Source organism: Eumetopias jubatus, unplaced genomic scaffold (genome assembly GCF_037043125.1).
Source record: "Eumetopias jubatus isolate StellerSeaLion01/CBP00866 unplaced genomic scaffold, mEumJub1_p1.0 scaffold_7, whole genome shotgun sequence".
NCBI lineage: Eukaryota > Metazoa > Chordata > Mammalia > Carnivora > Otariidae > Eumetopias > Eumetopias jubatus.
In genome coordinates, this window is record NW_028274813.1 from 74,459,061 (window position 1) to 74,479,787 (window position 20,727).

At 37.7% G+C, this 20,727-nt stretch overlaps 1 pseudogene; it reads right to left on the reverse strand.

Moving 5' to 3' along the window:
* Positions 1 to 310: 310 nt before the first annotated feature.
* Positions 311 to 1,279, reverse strand: LOC114221290 (olfactory receptor 11G2-like; annotated as a pseudogene).
* Between the last annotated feature and the right edge of the window lie 19,448 nt (positions 1,280 to 20,727).

Below are 20,727 nucleotides of genomic sequence, written 5' to 3' on the forward strand. Positions count from 1 at the left end.
TTATCCTCTGATATCTGCCCACGGAATCATGACTCCCCACTTCGTACCTTAAAACCAACCACCTGCGATCTTCTGTTTGTAGAGATCCACATCTTCTTACATCTCAGGCTGATTTTGTGGGTGCTCAGAGTGGTCTGGTTGATATCCAGCTCAGTTCTGGGGACCAGTTGTAAGAGGGTCCCCTACTTCTCTGCCATCTTTTCCCCTCTTGATAGTAGTAGCTTCTTAATAAAACTTAAGTTGTAGATAAATGTATCACTCATGTTTTATTAAGGTAAGTTGCACTTGAGAGATGGAATTCAACTCTCATTTACATTTTATGAACACTGTGTTCAGTGCCAAAGATTTTCTTCAGAGCAGTCTTCAGCTCCTTGTTCCTGAGGTTATATATTAGAGGATTGCAGAGCGGTGTTATCACAGAATAAAATAAGGTAATGAATTTTTGAATTTTCACTGGGTGTCCTGATCCAGGACTAATATACATCACCATAATGGAGCCATAAGACAGGATGACAACTGCCAAATGGGAAGCACAAGTGGAGAAAGCCTTGCCTTTGCCAGCCTGTGAGGGCATTCACAGCACAGTCAGAATCACCAGAGCATAGGAGCAAAGAATAAAGAGAAAGATGCCAATCATGAAAATAACATTTAAAGTAGAGTAAATGAGCTGAGTGATGGTGTCTTCAGAACAGGAAAACAATATCATTGGGACAGGATCACACAGAAAATGGTTGATGGTATTTGGGCCACAGTAGGGCAACCGTGAAATGAGAACAACTGGGGTTAGGCAGAGGATGAACCCACATGACCATCTGAAGATGACAAGGCCCATGTATAGCTGCTCAGTCATTATGCACGGGTAATATAGAGGACAACAGATGACAAGGTACCTGTCAAAGGACATGATACAAAGGAAGAAGCCCTCATCATATCCAAATGAGAAGAAGAAGTAGAACTGTGTGAAACAGCTCACAAAGGAAATGGACTTGCTTGTGGACAGGAAACTGGCCAACATATTAGGGATGGTCGTGGTGACATAACATATTTCCAGGAGAGAGAAATTCCCCACAAAGATGTACATGGGGGTGTGAAGACACCGGTCCCACTGCACAGCACAGACAATGGCTGTATTCCCCATCAAAGTCAGGGAGTAGACTACAGAGAAGAGCCCAAAATAGAGGAGCTGCATTTCTGGGCTTGAGGGAAAGCCCATGAGGATGAAGTGGCTAACAGAGTTGGTGGTTTCTGTGCTGGATACATTCATTAGTTTGGAAGACATGGAGATGACTTGGTTATTGTATTTTAATGGAGTATGCTGGTTCTTCCTGAAAACACCAAATTTCTTTATCTTTTATTTCATAAAGTAGTAAACAGACTTTTATTTAAACAACAAAACTGACTTTCATGACTCAGCCCCTGAACATATATTATTTTAAACAGTCACAATAATAGAAAAGAAGAAAAACATAAATTGGAGACATTTTTTTCCTTTCTAAGATTGCTAGACTAGATACTAGGAATGCCAACTTTTGTGATTCTGGGTAATTATCTATATTAGACTACACTTTCACCTGTTCACTTATACTATCAATTGTACATTTCTGTGCATGTGAAGTTCTTTCCACAGTCTATGAGTACTTGATTCTTTATGATTGATAACTGATTTAATAATAAAAAAATTAAATTAAGAAACTTGAAGAATCTGTCTAAAGGTAGTGCCGTGACAGGACTTAAACTAATATTCATTTTCACTTTCAGTTCCCCCAGGTTACTCATGGTGTTTTAAAGTGACAATAAAAAATATCTCTGTTATTCCAGGACTTACTTTTTTTATGCTACTTCATGTATTCATACCAATATTTAGTGTAAAAAATGCTTACTTTCATTTTTAGGCAACTGAATGCACTATACACTGTGAGAAAGAGTCCTATACCTTGGCCTCTAAATTGCTCTGGCATTGGACAATTACTATCCCCAGGAAATATTTTAGAACAAGAAGGGTAAGTATCAACAATGATTTGGAACAAATCCTTTGTCAATGAACTTTCTGTAAATAAAATAATTTAAATGATATGGCTCACACTAGGGTCCTGAGTAAATAGGACCTCAGGAATGTCTAAAGGACAGGACAATCCATTGGAATATAGAAAAGCATAACATAGGAGATATAGTCAATAATACTGTAAAAACATGTTTGGTAACAGATGACTACACTTATTGTGGTGAGCATTATAACATGTATACAAAGCTGTCATCATCAAGACAGTATGGTACTGACACAAAAACAGACACATAGATCAATGGAACAGAACAGAGAGCCCAGAAATGGGGACCCTTAACTCTATGGTCAACTAATCTTTGACAAAGCAGGAAAGAATGTCCAATGGAAAAAAGACAGTCTCTCCAACAAACGGTGTTGGGAAAATTGGACAGCCACGTGCAGAAGAATGAAAGTGGACCATTTCCTTACACCACACACAAAAATAGACTCCAAATGGTTGAAAGACCTAAATGTGAGACAGGAGTCCATCAAAATCCTAAAGGAGAACACAGGCAGCAACCTCTTTGACCTCAGCTGCAGCAACTTCTTCCTAGAAACATCACCAAAGGCAAGGGAAACAAGGGCAAAAATGAGCTATTGGGATTTCATCAAGAAAAGAAGCTTTTGCACAGCAAAAGAAGCAGTCCACAAAACCAAAAGAAAACCGACAGAATGGGAGAAAATATTTGCAAATGACATATCAGATAAAGGGCTAATATCCAAAATCTGTAAAGAACTTATCAAACTCAACACCCAAAGAACAAATGATCCAATCAAGAAATGGGCAGAAGACATGAAGAGACATTTTTCCAAAGAAGACATCCAAATGGCCAACAGACAATTGAAAAAGTGCTCAACGTCGCTCGGCATCAGGGAAATCCAAATCAAAACCTCAATGAGATACCACCTCACACCAGTCAGAATGGCTAAAATTAACAAGTCAGGAAACGACCGATGTTGGCGGGGATGTGGAGAAAGGGGAACCCTCCTACACTGTTGGTGGGAATGCAAGCTGGTGCAGGCACCCTGGAAAACAGTATGGAGGTTCCTCAAAAAGTTGAAAATAGAGCTAACCTATGACCCAGCAATTGCACTACTGGGTATTTACCCCAAAGATACAACTGTAGGGATCCAAAGGGGTACGTGCACCCCAATGTTTATAGCAGCAATGTCCACAATAGCCAAACTGTGGAAAGAGCCAAGATGTCCATCGACAGATGAATGGATAAAGAAGATATGGTGTGTATATATACATATACATATATATACACACACACACACACACACACACACACACACACACACACGATGGAATATTATGCAACCATCAAAAGGAATGAAATCTTGCCATTTGCAATGACGTGGATGGAACTGGAGGGTATTATGCTGAGCGAAATAAGTCAATCAGAGAAAGACATGTATCATATGACCTCACTGATATGAGGAATTCATAACCTCAGGAAACAAACTGAGGGTTGCTGGAGTGGTGGGAGTTAGGAGGGATAGGGTGGTTGGGTGATAGACATTGGGGAGGGTATGTGCTATGATGAGCACTGTGAATTGTATAAGACTGTTGAAACACAGACCTGTACCTCTGAAACAAATAATACATTATATGTTAAAAAAAAAAAAAGAAGATAGCGAGAGGGGAAGAATGAAGTGGGGGAATCGGAGGGAGAGACGAACCATGAGAGACTATGGACTCTGTAAAACAAACTGAGGGTTCTAGAGGGGAGGGGGGTGGGGGGATGGGTTAACCTGGTGATGGGTATTAAAGAGGGCACGTTCTGCATGGAGCACTGGGTGTTAACCGCAAACAATGAATCTTGGAACACTACCTCAAAAACTAATGATGTAATGTATGGTGATTAACATAACATAATAATAAAAAGAAAGAAATTGGATGATCCAGTTTGTAATCTCTCATGGATTTCCAAGAGTGAACCTTACAAGATATTTTTTTCTCAAGTTTCAAAGCACATGCTTATGGTCAAAATAAAAGCCCAGATTAAGATATTGTATATGCCTTTTTCCTTGCAACATGACCTTTCAGGATTTGGGATTTACCCTCTTGATTATTTGATAGTATTTGTTCAAAGAGGAGATAATTTTTGAATTTTCACTTACTTATATTCAAGCACCAAGTCTTAGTATTCCACAAGAAATAAGATATGGAAGTTGATTCTATCTTTTCTTCCTTTCTAGTAGCCATGTATTGTTGAAGATTTTGGGGGACTAATAAGTCATAATAGAGATTGTCATAATAGCTACAATAGGAAGCTCTATCATTGGATTCCTTTTATCTATTTTGAAGAAGAAATCATTCTTTGACCATCAAATATCTGTATTTTGGGGTAGTTTGTTAGAGATATCTGGGGTGCATTTTATGTAGAGCAGAAAGAATTGACAGCTTAAACTTATAGAAACAAAGGGTAGAATGGTGATTGTCAGAGACTGGGGGTGAAGGAAATGGGGAGATGTTGGTCGAAGGGTACAAACTTCCAGATATAAGATGAATAAGTTCTAATGTACAGTATGGTGATTATAGTTAAAAACTATGTATTACATTCTTGGAAGTCACTAAGAAAGTAGATTTTGAATGTTCTCACCACCAAAGAAAAGGTAATTATGTGAGTTGATGGAGGTGTTAACTAACCTTATTATGGTAATCATTTCACAATATACAAATGTATTAAATCATCATGTTATAAGGTTATACACTTTAGATTTACACAATGTTATATGTCAGTTATATCTCAGTAAGGCTGGAAAGAATTGGCAGCTCAAGAAATTTAATTGGCATACTGTTATTTCACAAATATTTATTGAGTACTTACCATGTACCAATCAATATTTAAGATCCCAGGGATATTGTATGAAACAACCCTACAAATCCTGTCTTCACAGTACACATATTCTTTTGGAGGGAGAAGAAAATAAATAACATAAATAAGATAATTATATAGTATTAGAAAATACGGATAAAAATAGAGTAGGGAGTGAGGGGAGAATGTTAGAATGGGAGGATTTCATGACTTTAACTAGGGTGGTAAGGCAATCCTCATAGAGAAGGTAACACTTAAACAATATCTTGAAGTGAGAGAACAAACTGTATGGTTATCTGGGGGTATTGCATTTCAGGCAAAAAGAATAGTCAATCGTAGGAATGAGAGGCAGAAGAAAGAGCAAAGAGGCTAGCATGGCAGTGGGGAAAGTAGTAGGACAAGATGATACAGAGATAACAGGGTGAAGACAGATCCTTTAGCATCTTACAAGGTATTGTAGATGTTGGCTTTCACTGTTTAGAAAGGATCAGTGGGGATATTTAAGCAGAGAATAAAGTGATTTGGCTTGAGGTTTTTTTTTTTTTTTAGTTTTAAAACGTGGTACCTAAATATATGTATATTGTAATTATACAGCTCACTGAATTATTAAAAGAGCATACATCCACTTAACTACCACCTGAGTAAAAGAACATTACCTCACATCTCAGAAGCCTCATTGTCATCTTTCCTGGTAGTACTTCTTTCTCCAGAGTTACCTCTGTCTCTACATTAAATATCATCAATTTGCCTGTTAGGGAGATTTGGGACTTTCTTGATGATTTGACAGTATTTGTTCAAAAGAAGAGACAGTTTTCAAAATTTCACTTATAATCAAATACCAAGTTTTTAATTTGCCTGTTTTTAAAATGTACATAAGTAAATCATACAGCATCTATTTTATGTCTGGAATCTCTTACTCATAATTAAATTTGTGAGATTTATCTGTGATCTTTCATATAATTATAGTACATTTATTTTTATTACTACATACTATTCCTTTGTATGGATATACCACATCTCCACCTTAACTGTTGTTGGGACATTTGGGTTGTTTCTAGTTTGGGGGTACCATGAGTAATGCTACAATGAATAGTATTCTACATATCTCTTGGTGTATGCTTATAAGAATTTATGTTGTGTATATATGAAATTGCTGGATTCCAGGGAATGCATATATTCAACTATAACAGATAATGTCAAAGAGTATTCCAAAATGGTTATTCAAAAGTATAGTCTCATGAGTAGTATATGATAATCCTTATTATTCTGTTTTTGTTTTTTTTCAGTATTTTCATTTATTTTTTATTATGTTAATCATAATACATTGCATCATTAGTTTTTTTTTTAAATTTTATTATGTTATGTTAGTCACCAACAATACATCATTAGTTTCTTGATGTGGTGTTTTTGTTTTGTTTTGTATTTGTCCTTGGTTATGTCAGTTTTTTGAAAAAAACATTTAGGAAAACACATCCTGTGTTATATTTGGATATATTCTTTTTAAAAATTTTTAAAATTATTATTAACATAATATATTATTTGTTTCAGGGGTACAGGTCTGTGATTCATCAGTCTTACACAATTCACAGTGCTCACCACAGCGTATATATTCTTTTTTTAATAATGACTTTTCAAGAGTCTTGCCCATTTTAAAATTATGGGGTAAAAAAAATATATATTGGCTCAGTCATTTAAGTGTTGGACTTTGATTTTGGCTCAGGTCATGATCTCATGGTCATGAGATCAAGCCCTGCATTGGGGCTCTGTCTCTAACTCTTCCTTTGCCCTGCCCCCACACCCCCCCCACAGTGTGTGCTCTCTCTCTTAAAATAAATAATCTTTAATATACATATAAATATATATATATTCTGAAAACAAGACTTTAGTCAGATATATGTATTCCAATTATTTTCTTCTATTTAATAGACTTATTTTTCAGTCTCATAAATGCTTTATATTTTTATTTTTTTAATTTTTTATTGTTATGTTAATCACCATACATTACATCATTAGTTTTTGATGTAGTGTTCCATGATTCATTGTTTGTGTATAACACCCAGAGCTCCATGCAGAATGTGCCCTCTTTAATACCCATCACCAGGCTAACCCATCCTCCCACCCCCCTCCCCTCTAATACCCTCAGTTTGCTTTTCAGAGTACATCATCTCTCATAGTTCATCCCCCCCTCTGATTTCTCCCCCTTCATTCTTCCCCTCCTGCTGTCTTCTTCTTCTTCTTTTTTTTTTTTTAACATGTATTGTATTATTTGTTTCAGAGGTACAGATCTGTGATTCAACAGTCTTACACAATTCACAGCGCTTACCATAACACATACCCTCTCTGGTGTCTATCACCCAGCCACCCTATCCCTCCCCCACCACCACTCCAGCAACCCTAGTTTGTTTCCTGAGATTAAGAATTCCTCATATCAGTGAGGTCATATGATACATGTCTTTCTCTGATTAACTTATTTCACTCAACATAACACCCTCCAGTTCCATCCACGTCGTTGCAAATGGCAAGATCTCATTCCTTTTGATGGCTGCAAAATATTCCATTGTATATATATACACCACATCTTCTTTTTTTTTTTAAGATTTTTTTTTTATTTATTTATTTGAGAGACAGAATGAGAGAGAAATCACATGAGATGGGGGGAGGGTCAGAGGGAGAAGCAGACTCCCTGCTGAGCAGGGAGCCCGATGCGGGACTCGATCCAGGGACTCCAGGATCATGACCTGAGCCGAAGGCAGTCGCTTAACCAACTGAGCCACCCCGGCGCCCACATCTTCTTTATCCATTTATCTGTCAATGGACATCTTGGCTCTTTCCACAGTTTGGCTATTGTGGACATTGCTGCTATAAACATTGGGGTGCACGTACCCCTTTGGATCCCTACAGTTGTATCTTTGGGGTAAATACCCAGTAGTGCAATTGCTGGGTCAAAGGGTAGCTCTATTTTCAACTGTTTGAGGAACCTCCATACTGTTTTCCAGGGGGGTTGTACCAGCTTGCATTCCTACCAACAGTGTAGGAGGGTTCCCCTTTCTCCACATCCCCGCCAACATTGGTCGTTTCCTGACTTGTTAATTTTAGCCATTCTGACTGGTGTGAGGTGGTATCTCATTGAGGTTTTGATTTGGATTTCCCTGATGCCGAGCGACGTTGAGCACTTTTTCAATTGTCTGTTGGCCATTTGGATGTCTTCTTTGGAAAAATGTCTCTTCATGTCTTCTGTCCATTTCTTGATTGGATCATTTGTTCTTTGGGTGTTGAGTTTGATAAGTTCTTTATAGATTTTGGATACTAGCCCTTTATCTGATATGTCATTTGCAAATATTTTCTCCCATTCTGTCGGTTTTCTTTTGGTTTTGTGGACTGCTTCTTTTGTTGTGCAAAAGCTTCTTATCTTGATGAAGTCCCAATAGTTCATTTCTGCCCTTGTTTCCCTTGCCTTTGGCGATGTTTCTAGGAAGAAGTTGCTGCGGCTGAGGTCGAAGAGGTTGCTGCCTGTGTTCTCCTTATGATTTTGATGGACTCCTGTCTCACATTTAGGTCTTTCAACCATTTGGGGTCTATTTTTGTGTGTGATGTAAGGAAATGGTCCATTTTCATTCTTCTGCACGTGGCTGTCCAATTTTTCCAACACCGTTTGTTGGAGAGACTGCCTTTTTTCCATTGGACATTCTTTCCTGCTTTGTCAAAGATTAGTTGACCATAGAGTTAAGGGTCCCCATTTCTGGGCTCTCTATTCTGTTCCATTGATCTATGTGTCTGTTTTTATTTCAGTACCATACTGTCTTGATGATGACAGCTTTGTAATAGAGCTTGAAGTCCAGAATTGTGATGCTGCCAGCTTTGCTTTTCTTTTTCAATATTCCTCTGGCTATTTGGGGTCTCTTCTGGTTCCATACAAATTTTAGGATTATTTGTTCCATTTGTATGAAAAAAGTGGATGATATTTTGATGGGGATTGCATTGAATGTGTAGATAGCTCTAGATAGCACTGACATCTTCACAATATTTGTTCTTCCAATCCATGAGCATGGAACATTTTTCCATTTCTTTATGCCTTCCTCAATTTCTTTCATGAGTATTTTATAGTTCTCAGTACAGATCCTTTGCCTCTTTGGTTAGATTTATTCCTAGATATCTTATGGTTTTGGGTACAGTTGTAAATGGGTTCAACTCCTTAATTTCTCTTTCTTCTGTCTTGTTGTTGGTGTGTAGGAATGCCACTGATTTCTGTGCATTGATTTTATATCCTGCGACTTTACTGAATTCCTGTATGAGTTCTAGCAGTTTTGGGGTGGAGTCTTTTGGGTTTTCCACATATTATAGCATCTGCAAAGAGTGAGAGTTTGACTTCTTCTTTGCCGATTTGGATGCCTTTTATTTCCTTTTATTGTCTGATTGCTGTGGCTAGGACTTCTAATACTGTGTTGAATAGCAGTGATGATAGTGGACATCCCTGCCGCGTTCCTGACCTTAGGGGGAAAGCGCTCAGTTTTTCCCCATTAAGAATGATATTCACTGTGGGTTTTTCATAGATGGCTTTTATGATATTGAGGTATGTACCCTCTATCACTATACTCTGAAGAGTTTTGATCAAGAAAGGATGCTGTCCTTTGTCAAATGCTTTTTCTGCATCTATTGAACGGATCATATGATTCTTGTTCTTTCTTTTATTAATGTATTGTATCACATTGATTTGCGGATGTTGAACCAACCTTGCAGCCCAGGGATAAATCCAACTTGTTTGTGGTGAAGCATCCTTTTAATGTACTGTTGGATCCTATTGGCTAGTATTTTGGTGAGAATTTATGCATCCATGTTCATCAAAGATATTGGTCTGTAATTCTCCTTTTTGATCGGGTCTTTGGTTTGGGGATCAAGGTAATGGTGGCCTCATAAAACGAGTTTGGAAATTTTCCTTCCGTTTCTATTTTGGAACAGTTTCAGAAGAATAGGTATTAATTCTTCTTTAAATGTTTGGTAGAATGCCCCTGGGAAGCCATCTGGCCCTGGGCTTTTTGTTGGGAGATTTTTGATGACTGCTTCAATTTCCTTAGTGGTTATAGGTGAGTTCAGGTTTTCTATTTCTTCCTGGTTAACTTTTGGTAGTTGTTACATCTCTAGGAATGCACCCATTTCTTCCAGGTTATCTAATTTGCTGGCATAGAGTTGCTCATAATATGTTCTTATAATTGTTTGTATTTCTTTGGTGTTGGTTGTGATCTCTCCTCTTTCATTCATGATTTTGTTGATTTGAGTCATTTCTCTTTTCTTTTCAATACGTCTGGCCAGGGGTTTCTCAATCTTGTTAATTCTTTCAAAGAACCAGCTCCTAGTTTCGTTGATCTGTTCTACTGTTCTTTTGGTTTCTATTTCATTGATTTCTGCTCTGATCTTTATTATTTCTCTTCTCTTCTCCTGCTGGGTTTAGGCTTTATTTGCTGCTCTTTCTCCAGCTCGTTTAGGTGTAGGGTTAGGTTGTGTATTTGAGACCTTTCTTGTTTCTTGAAAAGGCTTGTATTGCTATATACTTTCCTCTCAGGACTGCCATTGCTGCATCCCTAAGATTTTGAATAGTTGTGTTTTCATTTTCATTTGTTTCCATGAATTGTTTTAATTCTTCTTTAATTTCCTGGTTGACCCATTCATTTTTTTAGTAGGATTCTCTTTAGCCTCCATGTATTTTAGTTCTTTGCGACTTTCCTCTTGTGATTGAGTTCTAGTTTCAAAGCATTGTGGTCTGAAAATATGCAGGGAATGATCCCAGTCTTTTGGTACTGGTTGAGACCTGATCACACCTAGGATGTGATCTATTCTGGGGAATGTTCCATGGGCACTAGAGAAGAATGTGTATTCTGTTGCTTTGGGATGGAATGTTCTGAATTCATCTGTGAAGTCCCTTTGGTCCAGTGTGTCATTTAAAGTCTTTATTTCCTTGTTGATCTTTTGCTTAGATGATCTGTCCATTTCAGGGAGGTGGTTGTTTTTTTAAAATTTTTTATTGTTATGTTAATCACCGTATATTACATCATTTGTTTTGGTGTGGTGTTCCATGATTCATTGTTTGTTCATAACACCCAGTGCTCCATGCAGAATGTGCCCTCTTTAATACCCATCACCAGGCTAACCCATCCCCCTACCCTCCTCCCCTCTAGAACCCTCAGTTTGTTTTTCAGAGTCCATCATCTCTCCTGGTTCGTCTCCCCCTCTGACTTACTCCCCTTCATTCTTCCTCTCCTGCTATCTTCTTCTTTTTCTTTTTTCTTAAAATATGTTGCGTTATTTGTTTCAGAAGTACAGATCTGTGATTCAACAGTCTTGCACAATTCACAGCGCTCACCGTAGCACATACCCTCCCCAATGTCTATCACCCAGGCACCCCATCCCTCCCACTCTCAGGGAGGTGGTTGTTAAAGTCCCCCACTATTATTGTATTGGTATCAATATATTTCTTTGCTTTTGTTATTAATTGCCTTATATAAGTGGCTGCCCACAGATTAGGGGCATAGATATTTACAATTGTTAGATCTTCTTGTTAGATAGACCCTTTATGTATGATATAGTGTCCTTCCTCATCTCTTATTACAGTCTTTGGTTTAAAATCTAATTTTTCTTCTATAAGGATTGCCACCCCAGATTTCTTTTGGTGGCCATTAGCATGGTAAATTGTTTTTCACTCCCTCCCTTTCAATCTGGAGGTGTCTTTGGGTCTAAAATGAGTCTTGCAGACAGCATATCGATGGGTCTTGTTTTTTTTATCCAATCTGATACCCTGTGTCTTTTGATTGGGGCATTTAGCCCATTTACATTCAGGGTAACTATTGAAAGATATGAATTTAGTGCCATTGTATTGCCTGTAAAGTGACTGTTACTGTATATTGTCTGTGTTCCTGTCTGGTCTATGTTGCCTTTAGGCTCTCTCTTTCTTGGAGGACCCCTTTCAATATTTCTTGTAGGGCTAGTTTCATGTTTGCAAGTTCCTTTAGTTTTTATTTATCCTGGAATCTTTTTATCTCTCCTTCTATTTTCAGTGACAGCCTAGCTGGATATAGTTTTCTTGGCTGCTCATTTAGTTTTCTTGTTCTTCTCATTTAGTGCTCTGAAGGTATCATGCCCGTCCTTTCTGGCCTGCCAGGTCTCTGTGGATAGGTCTATTGCCAGTCTAATGTTTCTACCATTGTAGGTTACATATCTCTTCTCCCGAGCTGCTTTCAGGATTTTCTCTTACTCATAAGTTTTACTATTAGATGTTGGGGTGTTGACCTATTTTTATTAATTTTTAGAGGGGTTTCTGTGCCTCCTGGATTTTGATGCCTGTTTCCTTCCCCACATTAGGGAAGTTCTCTGGTATAATTTGCTCCCATATACCTTCTGCCCCTCTCTCTTTCTTCTTCTGGGATCCCAATTATTCTAATGTTGTTTTGTCTTATGGTACTTCTTATCTCTCGAATTCTTCCCTCATGATCTAGTAGTTGTTTCTCTCTTTTTCTCAGCTTCTTGATTTTCCATCATTTGGTCTTCTATTTCATTAATTCTCTCTTCTGCCTCATTTATCCTAGCAGTTATAGCCTCCATTTTTTTTTTTTGCACCACATTAATAGCCTTTTTGATTTCGACTTGGTTAAAGTTTAGTTCTTTTATTTCTCCAGAAAGGGTTTCTCTAATAACTTCCATGCTTTTTTCTAGTATCTTTAAAATCATCATCCTGAACTCTAGTTCTGACATTGTACTAAAGTCCGTATTAATTAGGTCCCTGGCAGTCAGTACTGCCTCTTGTTCTTTATCTTGAGGTGATTTTTTCTGTCTTGTCATTTTGTCCAGAGGAGAATAGATGAATGAGAGAAGAAAATGCTAATAGTGTAACAACGTCCCCAGAAAATATACTCTAAACAAATCAGAAAAGACCTGAAACTAGGGGAAAAGAAAGGGAAGGAAAGAAAAAAAAGAAAAAGGAAAAGATAAAAACAAACAAAAACAAAACAAAGAAAACCAGAATATGATCAAATATGATCAGGCTGGTGCATAGATTAGTGCCACACACTAGACTTTTGGTGTATTTTTGTCTTTTAGAAGAAACTGTCTCCCAAAATTTTAAGGAAAGAAAAACTTATATATGTACAACAGTAAGGGTTAATACAATGAAGGGATGGAATATGACTGTAAAGATGAAAATTATAAAAGATTTTATAAAAGGAATTGATAAGACGTTGGTGGAAAAAAGAACGAAGAGGATTTGAAAAAAAAAAGGGAGAGAATGTGATCAGGCAGGAGACTAGAATAAAGCCATACACTAGTGATTTAGGGTATACTTTGATCTGTTAGAAGAAACTGTACCTCAAAATTTTAAAGAGAGAACAACTTATATATATATGCCAATAATAAGGATAACTACTACAAAGTGATAGAATATGACTCTAAAAATTAAAAATAAAAATGTTTTTTAAAAAAGGGATTGATAAGATGTTGGTTGAAAAAGGGAAAAAAAAACAGTTAAAAAAATTAACTTTGAAAGACTGAAGAATCATGGGAAAAAAGACATGAATTCTATGTGCAGTATTCCCCTGGTGCTGGAGTTCTGCCATTCTCATTGATGGGTAAACTTGGTCTTGGCTTGTTCTTGCTGATCTTCTGGGGGACGGCCTGTTGCCATGGTTCCCAATTGTCTTTGCTGGAGGTGGAATTGCCCCGCCCTTGCCAGTCCGGTCTAAGTGTTCTGCTGGGGTTTGCACTTGGGAGCTTTTGTTGCCTGCAAGCTTTATTTACATACAGCTTCAGAGGACGTGAGTGAAATGGTGACCTCCCAATCTGCACCTTGGAGGAGCCAAGAACTCGGGGCCCCACTGCTCAGTGAGCCCCCTTTGAAAAGCAGTCAATCACTCCTGCCTCCCCAGTCTCTGGCCGCACTCCGTGCTCATCTGGCCAGTGATCGAGCATTTTTGTCTCTGGGACCTGAACCCATGTGGAGTCTCCAAACCCAGCAGATCCCTGTGAGCTCCTGCACGGCTCCTCCGGCGGGGGGGGGGGGGGGGGGAGGGAAGGGGAGTCTCCCCAGATCTGCTGCTTGTTGGGTTCCTGCTGGAGGAGCAGTGGCCCGATTGTGCCTCAGATCACAGTTTATGGCAACCCCAAGCTGCGAGCCCACTCCTCGGCGCTGTCTCTGCAGCCGGCTTCCCCACTCCAATACTTGGGAGCTCTGCTGCATTCAGGCACCCCCTATTTTTCTTTGACCCCAAGGGTCCTGAGACCACACTGTCCCAGCAAGGGTTCCAGCCCCCCACTCAGCCACTGGAGCAACATCCCTCAGCGGAGCAGATTTCTTAAAAGTTCCGATTTTGTGCTCCGGGGCTCTATCACTTGCTGGTAGTGGCCAATGGAGGCCCCCTCCCCCGCCGTCTGTCCTCCGGAATATCGCCTCGGATTCACTTCTCCGCATGTCCTACCTTCCAGAAAGTGGTCGCTTTTCTGTTCAGAGAGTTGTTGCCATTCTTTTCTTCTGCCATTCTCAAACTCCTGTTGAGTTTGTAGGTGTTCAGAGTGGTTTGATCCCTATCCAGCTGAATTCCTGAGACCAGACGAAATCCAGGTCTCCTACACCTCCTCCATCTTGTTCCGCCCCCCTCATTATTGCTTTTTAATGAGAAGTTTTTTCTTTTAAAATTTGAATTCCAGTGTAGTTAACATATAGTGTTACATTCATTTCAGGAGTACAATATAGTGATTTAACAATTATATGTATTACTCAGTGCTCATCAAGAGAAGTACACTCCTTAATCTCCATCACCTATTTCACCCATCCCCCATTTACCTCCCCTCTGATAACCATCTGTTTTTCTCTATAGTTAAGAGTTTGTGTTTTGGTCTGTCTCTCTTTTCTCCCACCTTTGCTTGTTTTGTTTCTTAAATTGCACATATAAGTGAAAGTATATGGTATTTGTCTTCTCTGACTGGCTTATTAATGAACAGAAGTTCTTAATTTTAGTGTGTCCAATTTATCAATCAAGTTTCTTTATGGCTAATTCTTTTTGTTTATTTCAAAGTTATGAAAATATTCTATTTTATTTTTTAGAAGTGTTGATACCTTACTTTGAAATTTATTAATTAACTTATTTAAATTTTATTTTATTATGTTATGTTAATCACCATACAATACATCATTAGTTTTTGATGTGGTGATCCACGATTCATTGTTTTTGTATAACACCCAGTGCTCCATGCAGTACGTGCCCTCTTTAATACCCATCACCAGGCTAACCCATCCCCCCCCACCCTCCCCTCTAGAACCCTCAGTTTGTTTCTCAGAGTCCATAGTCTCTCATGGTTCATCTCCCCCTCCGATCCCCCCCCCTCATTGTTCCCTTCCTTCTCCTAATGTCCTCCATGCTATTCCTTATGGTCCACAAATAAGTGAAACCATATGATAATTGACTTTCTCTGCTTGACTTATTTCACGTAGCATAATCTCCTCCAGTCCCATCCATGTCGATGCAAAAGTTGGGTACTCATCCTTTCTGATGGCTGAGTACTATTCCATTGTATATATGGACCACATCTTTATCCATTCGTCTGTTGAAGGGCATCTCGGCTCTTTCCAGTTTGGCTATTGTGGACATTGCTGCTATGAACATTGGGGTGCATATGGCCCTTCTTTTCACTACATCTATGTCTTTGGGGTAAATACCCAGGAGTGTAATTTCTGAGTCATAGGGTAGCTCTATACTTAATTTTTTGAGAACCTCCACACTGTTTTCCGAAGTGGCTGTACCAACTTGCATTCCCACCAACAGGGTAAGAGGGTTCCGCTTTCTCCACAACCTCTCCAACATTTGTTTCTATCCCTGTCCATTTTTGCCATTCTAACTGGTGTAAGGTGGTATCTCAATGTGGTTTTGATTCGCATTTCCCTGATGGCTAATGCTGATGAATATTTTTTCATGTGTCTGTTAGCTATTTGTATGTCTTCCTTCAGCGAAATGTCTGTTTTGTCTTCTGCCCAGTTTTGATTTGATTATTTGGTTTTTGGGTGTTGAGTTTGAGAAGTTCTTTATAGATCTTGGATACCAGCCCTTTATTATCCTGGTCATAATTTCTGTGTATTGTGTGACATATAGGTCAAATTTCATTTTCCCACATGAAAATCCATTTGACTTAGACATTTTTTTTGTTAAACCTGTATTCTACACCTGCTATGTAGTCGTATTTTTATCATAAACTAAGTGTCCCATATGCATGGGTTGGTTTCTGGATTCTCAGTGAATTTCATCTGTCTCTTTGTACCTATTGCACCAGTAGCACATTCTTTTAATTATTGTAGCTTTATAGTAAGTTTAGATATCAAGTGAGGTAAGTCCTCCCACTTTATTTCTCTTCAAACTCTTTTTGATAGTCTTTGCCCAATGTATTTCCACATAAATTTAGAATCTTCTTGTCAATTTGCATAAAAATTATTGCTGGAATTCTGTTTGGGATTGCTTCAAATGGGGACATTTATTGTCATCTACACAATAATTACTCTTACAATCCATGGATTTAACATATCTTCCTCTTAGGCCTTCTTGAATTTCTTTCAACCAAGTTTTATAGTTTTCTGTATAGAAGGCTTGACAAATATTTTTTTTCCTTTTTTCCCCACTGAATGCCTCTCCCATTGTTTGCTATTGTTATAATATAGAGAGACAAGTTGGGGAGCAAATTATAACAGGGAAATCTGTAGCCAATTGCAAGGATGTTTGTAAAGTTTGTAGTCTGTTGACCTCATTCCAAATTTGGCAATTTGAAGTCAATTTCTTACCACCTCCCCCTCTTCCATTTGGGGATCCCTTTACCAAATGAAGCAGTAAAATCAGAGCACTTGGTAGGTCCAAGTTGCTTCCAAGGCTGTCTTGATGTCCTAAATCCCCAGAGTTTCTTGATCATTTAGTCCCCTTCTGCTGGTTCCTCTCTACTTGGAGAGGAACCAGCAGCCTGGAGTCCTCTCACTCTGTTTTTCCTCCAGTTTTATTGAGAAATAATTGACATACATCACTGTATAAGTTTAAGGTGTACAGCATGATGGTTTGATATACATCTGTTGTGAAATGATTACCACATTAAGTTTAGTTAACCTCCATCCTCTCACATAGATAAATGAAAAGAAAAGAGAAAATTTTTCCTTGAGATGACAACTTTTAGGATCTATTCTCTTAACGACTTTAAATCTCTAAGGTCTGTGAGTATTTTGCACTTCATTATTTCTCCAAACCTGGGCTCAATATTTAGCACATAGAAGACACAGTAAATGTTTGGGAGGTGAATATATTAAAAAATGAATAAATGAGTGAAGGAATGTTTCAAAAGAGGAAAAGAAAGTGGTGGAAAAGCGAAAAATATATCATAGTATGGTATCTGAATAATAGACACTGACACTTAGGTTTTAGCACCTTTCACTGTGTTTAGGATGGGGAAATAGTGTACATTTTGTCAGTAGTAAGTCCATGGCTTCAGGAGTCTATAAGAATAATATGAACAGAATTTGGTTTCCAGGGTGGGATGTTTCAGGATTGATAATACCATTCATTTGGGCCTAAGATTTTAAAGACAAACTAAAGTACATTGTGTTGGGGGACAAAATTCAAGAGGAAATTCAGGAAAAACTCCTGGATATATTGATAGGGAGGCCTGGAAGGATATGGGGAAAACTAAAGACACAACTATTTTTAAATTATTTTATTTTTTATTTTTTAAAGATTTTATTTATTTATTTGAGATAGAGCGAGAGTGAGCAAGAGAGAGCACAAGTCGGGGGGAGGCGTGGAGGGTCAAGGGAGAGGGAGAAGCAGTCTCTCCACTGAGCAGGGAGCCCAATGCAAGGCTCAATCCCAGGACCCTGAGATCATGACCTGAGCATAAGGCAGATGCTTAACTGACTGAACCACCTAAGCACCCCAAAAGGCACAACTACTGAAGAGGTTAAGCTTGTCAAAATACATAGATCAGGTCATTTTCCCACACATGAGGCTGATAATTAGAACCCTGGGAAGGAAATTATTTTAGGGAGACAACTTTGAAGGCCTGAGACTCACCTGCCTAAATCTCTCCTAAAATATCTCTTTTAGTGCACTCTCATCCCAGAAATAACACCTTTAATAGCTTTTGGTCTTGTATACAGATATTTTTTTTTTTAAATTTTAAGTTGCATACCACTGTGGGACACTTGCTCTTTGACTTATTACTGGACATGTACACTGTGCTAGGAAATTATATACAATTAAAATGACTATTTTAGAAAATCTAAGAAAAATTTGCAAATATGAAATAATATAGAAAAAATTATTAATGGCACTACTAGTCCTTTTATGGGTCACATAAAAATAATACTTTGTTTCATTTCCCCATTCCTTATATATTTCTTTTTTTATTATGTTAATCACCATACATTACATCACTAGTTTTTGATGTAGTGTTCCATGATTCATTGTTTGCATATAACACCCAGTGCCCCATTCAGTATGTGCCCTCTTTAATAACCATCACCAGGCTAACGCATCCCCTCATTCCCTTCCCCTCTACTATTCCTAATATATTTCTAATCATATTATAGCAATTTTTTGCATGTCTTCATAAAATTTTTAAAAATTATTTTATTTTATTGAAGTATAGTTGATACACAGTGTTACGTTAGTTTCAGGTGTACAACATAGTGATTCAACTTCTCTCTACATTATGCTATGCTCACCACAAGTGTAGCTACCATCAGTTACCATACAATGCTATTGCATTACTATTGGCTATATTCCCTATGCTGTAACTTTATCCCTGTGACTTATTCATTCCATAATTAGAAATCTGTATCTCTCACTTGCCTTCACCCATTTTGCATGTCCCCTTACTGCTTTTTCCTTTGGCAAGTGGAATTGCTGGATCTTTGGTATTTCTATTTTTAATTTTTTGAAGAACTTTCATACTGTTTTCCATATTGGCTATACCAATTACATTCCCACCAATGGTGCACAAGCGTTCTTTTTTCCTTTCATCTTTGCCAACACTTGCTATTTCTTGTCTCTTTGATGCTAGCCATTCTGACAGATGTAAGGTGATATATGTCCTTGTAGTTTTGATTTGCATTTCCCTGATGATGAGTGATGTTGAGCATCTTTTCATGTGTCTTTTGGCTATCTGTATGTCTTCTTTGAAAAATATCTATTCAGGTCCTCTGCTCATTTTTAAATCAGATTTGTTGTGTGTGTGTTGAGTTCTATAAGTTATTCACATATTTTGGATATTAACCTCTTGTTGGGATATATCATTCACAAATATTTTCTCACATTCACTAGGTGCCTTTTCACTTTGCTGATGATTTCCTTTGCTGTGCATAAGTTTTTTATTTTGGTATAGGCCCAACAGTTTATTTTTGCTTTTGTTTCCCTTGCCTATGGAGACCTATCTGAATGTTGCTAAGGCTGATGTTAAAGAAATTACTACCTATGTTTTCTTCTAGGAGTTTTATGGTTTCAGGTATCACATTTAGGTCTTTAATCCATCTTGAGTTTATTTTTTGTGTATGATGTAAGAAAGTGGTCCAGTTTTGTTCTTTTGCATGTAGCTGTCCAGTTTTCCCAGCACCATTTATTGAAGAGTAGCTATATTATTTTATTACTTTTTTTATACTATCTTATTTCTATCCTCAGACTTATACACACTATCCTCTCTGCATGGTTAGTTTTTATTCTACGCAGATAGAAAAACCCTTTAAAAATCATAAATCATTTAAAATATCAATTATTATTTCATTAAGTTTTTTTCAGGTGATCATATTTCCAGGTCTCATCTCTCAGTACATTTACTCTTTTATATTGAGTGGTACTAAGATAAGGAATATAGTAAGTTATAAGAACCTAAACCAACCCAGAAAGCAAGCAGTTAGAAAAAAACTATTCACAAAATCCTATTTAAGAATTAGATTTGCTGAGAAGAAATTGTTTGACAAGCCCAGTTTGAGGAACAATCTAAAATTGCAAAGGGCCTACATATAGAAAACAATTATTCTGAATAAGAAAGGGAAAGATGTTCTGGTTGTTCTGGGGGTGATAGGAAGAAGATGAGGAAAGAAGAGAAAGAGGCAGAACAGGTATAATATTAAAGATTGAGTGTTCAGCACAGTGGCCTTTCCTATGACTTTACCTAACCCCAACCTGTAGTCAGGTTAATAAACCCACACAAAACTGGAATTATTTTGTTTTTGGATAAAATGTTGAAGGGGTGAGTCTCATATCCAGATTGATATGATCAAAACAAGACGGGGTAGATTCAGGGGTGGAAGGAAGGGAGCACACATGAACATGTTTACATGGTATGTATGTAGGGAGATAATGGTGGGTACTTTAGACATGTGATCACTGAGAAACTGGGGGTCAGAGACAAATTTACCTATATCTGCAAAAGATAGAAGCTGACCAGGTGACATCTGGGTTATATACGGTTTTTCTGCAAAGAGTCCTGAGAATGTTTTACATTTTCCTGTTTGCATGCAAGACATACAAGAATATTAATACAATAAAGCCTAGTACAAATGATTTATGCAAGTTCTTGTAAGATCTTATTTCCTATTTGCTTCATTGAGATGCATTTCTAAAAATATTCCAGGGAATATGAGAGACATATTTGCCTTTCAAATTTACTTAAGACCATTAACCTCCTATAATTTTATATCACTATGTGTTCTACACATATATGGATTCTAGTTCTTGAGAGACTGTCTTTGACCAAATCTCATAATCCTAAACAGTTTTCTCAGGGCCTTCTTCATCTCCTTATTCCGGAGGCTGTAGATCAAGGGATTGAAAAGTGGAGTCATCACAGAATAAAATAGAG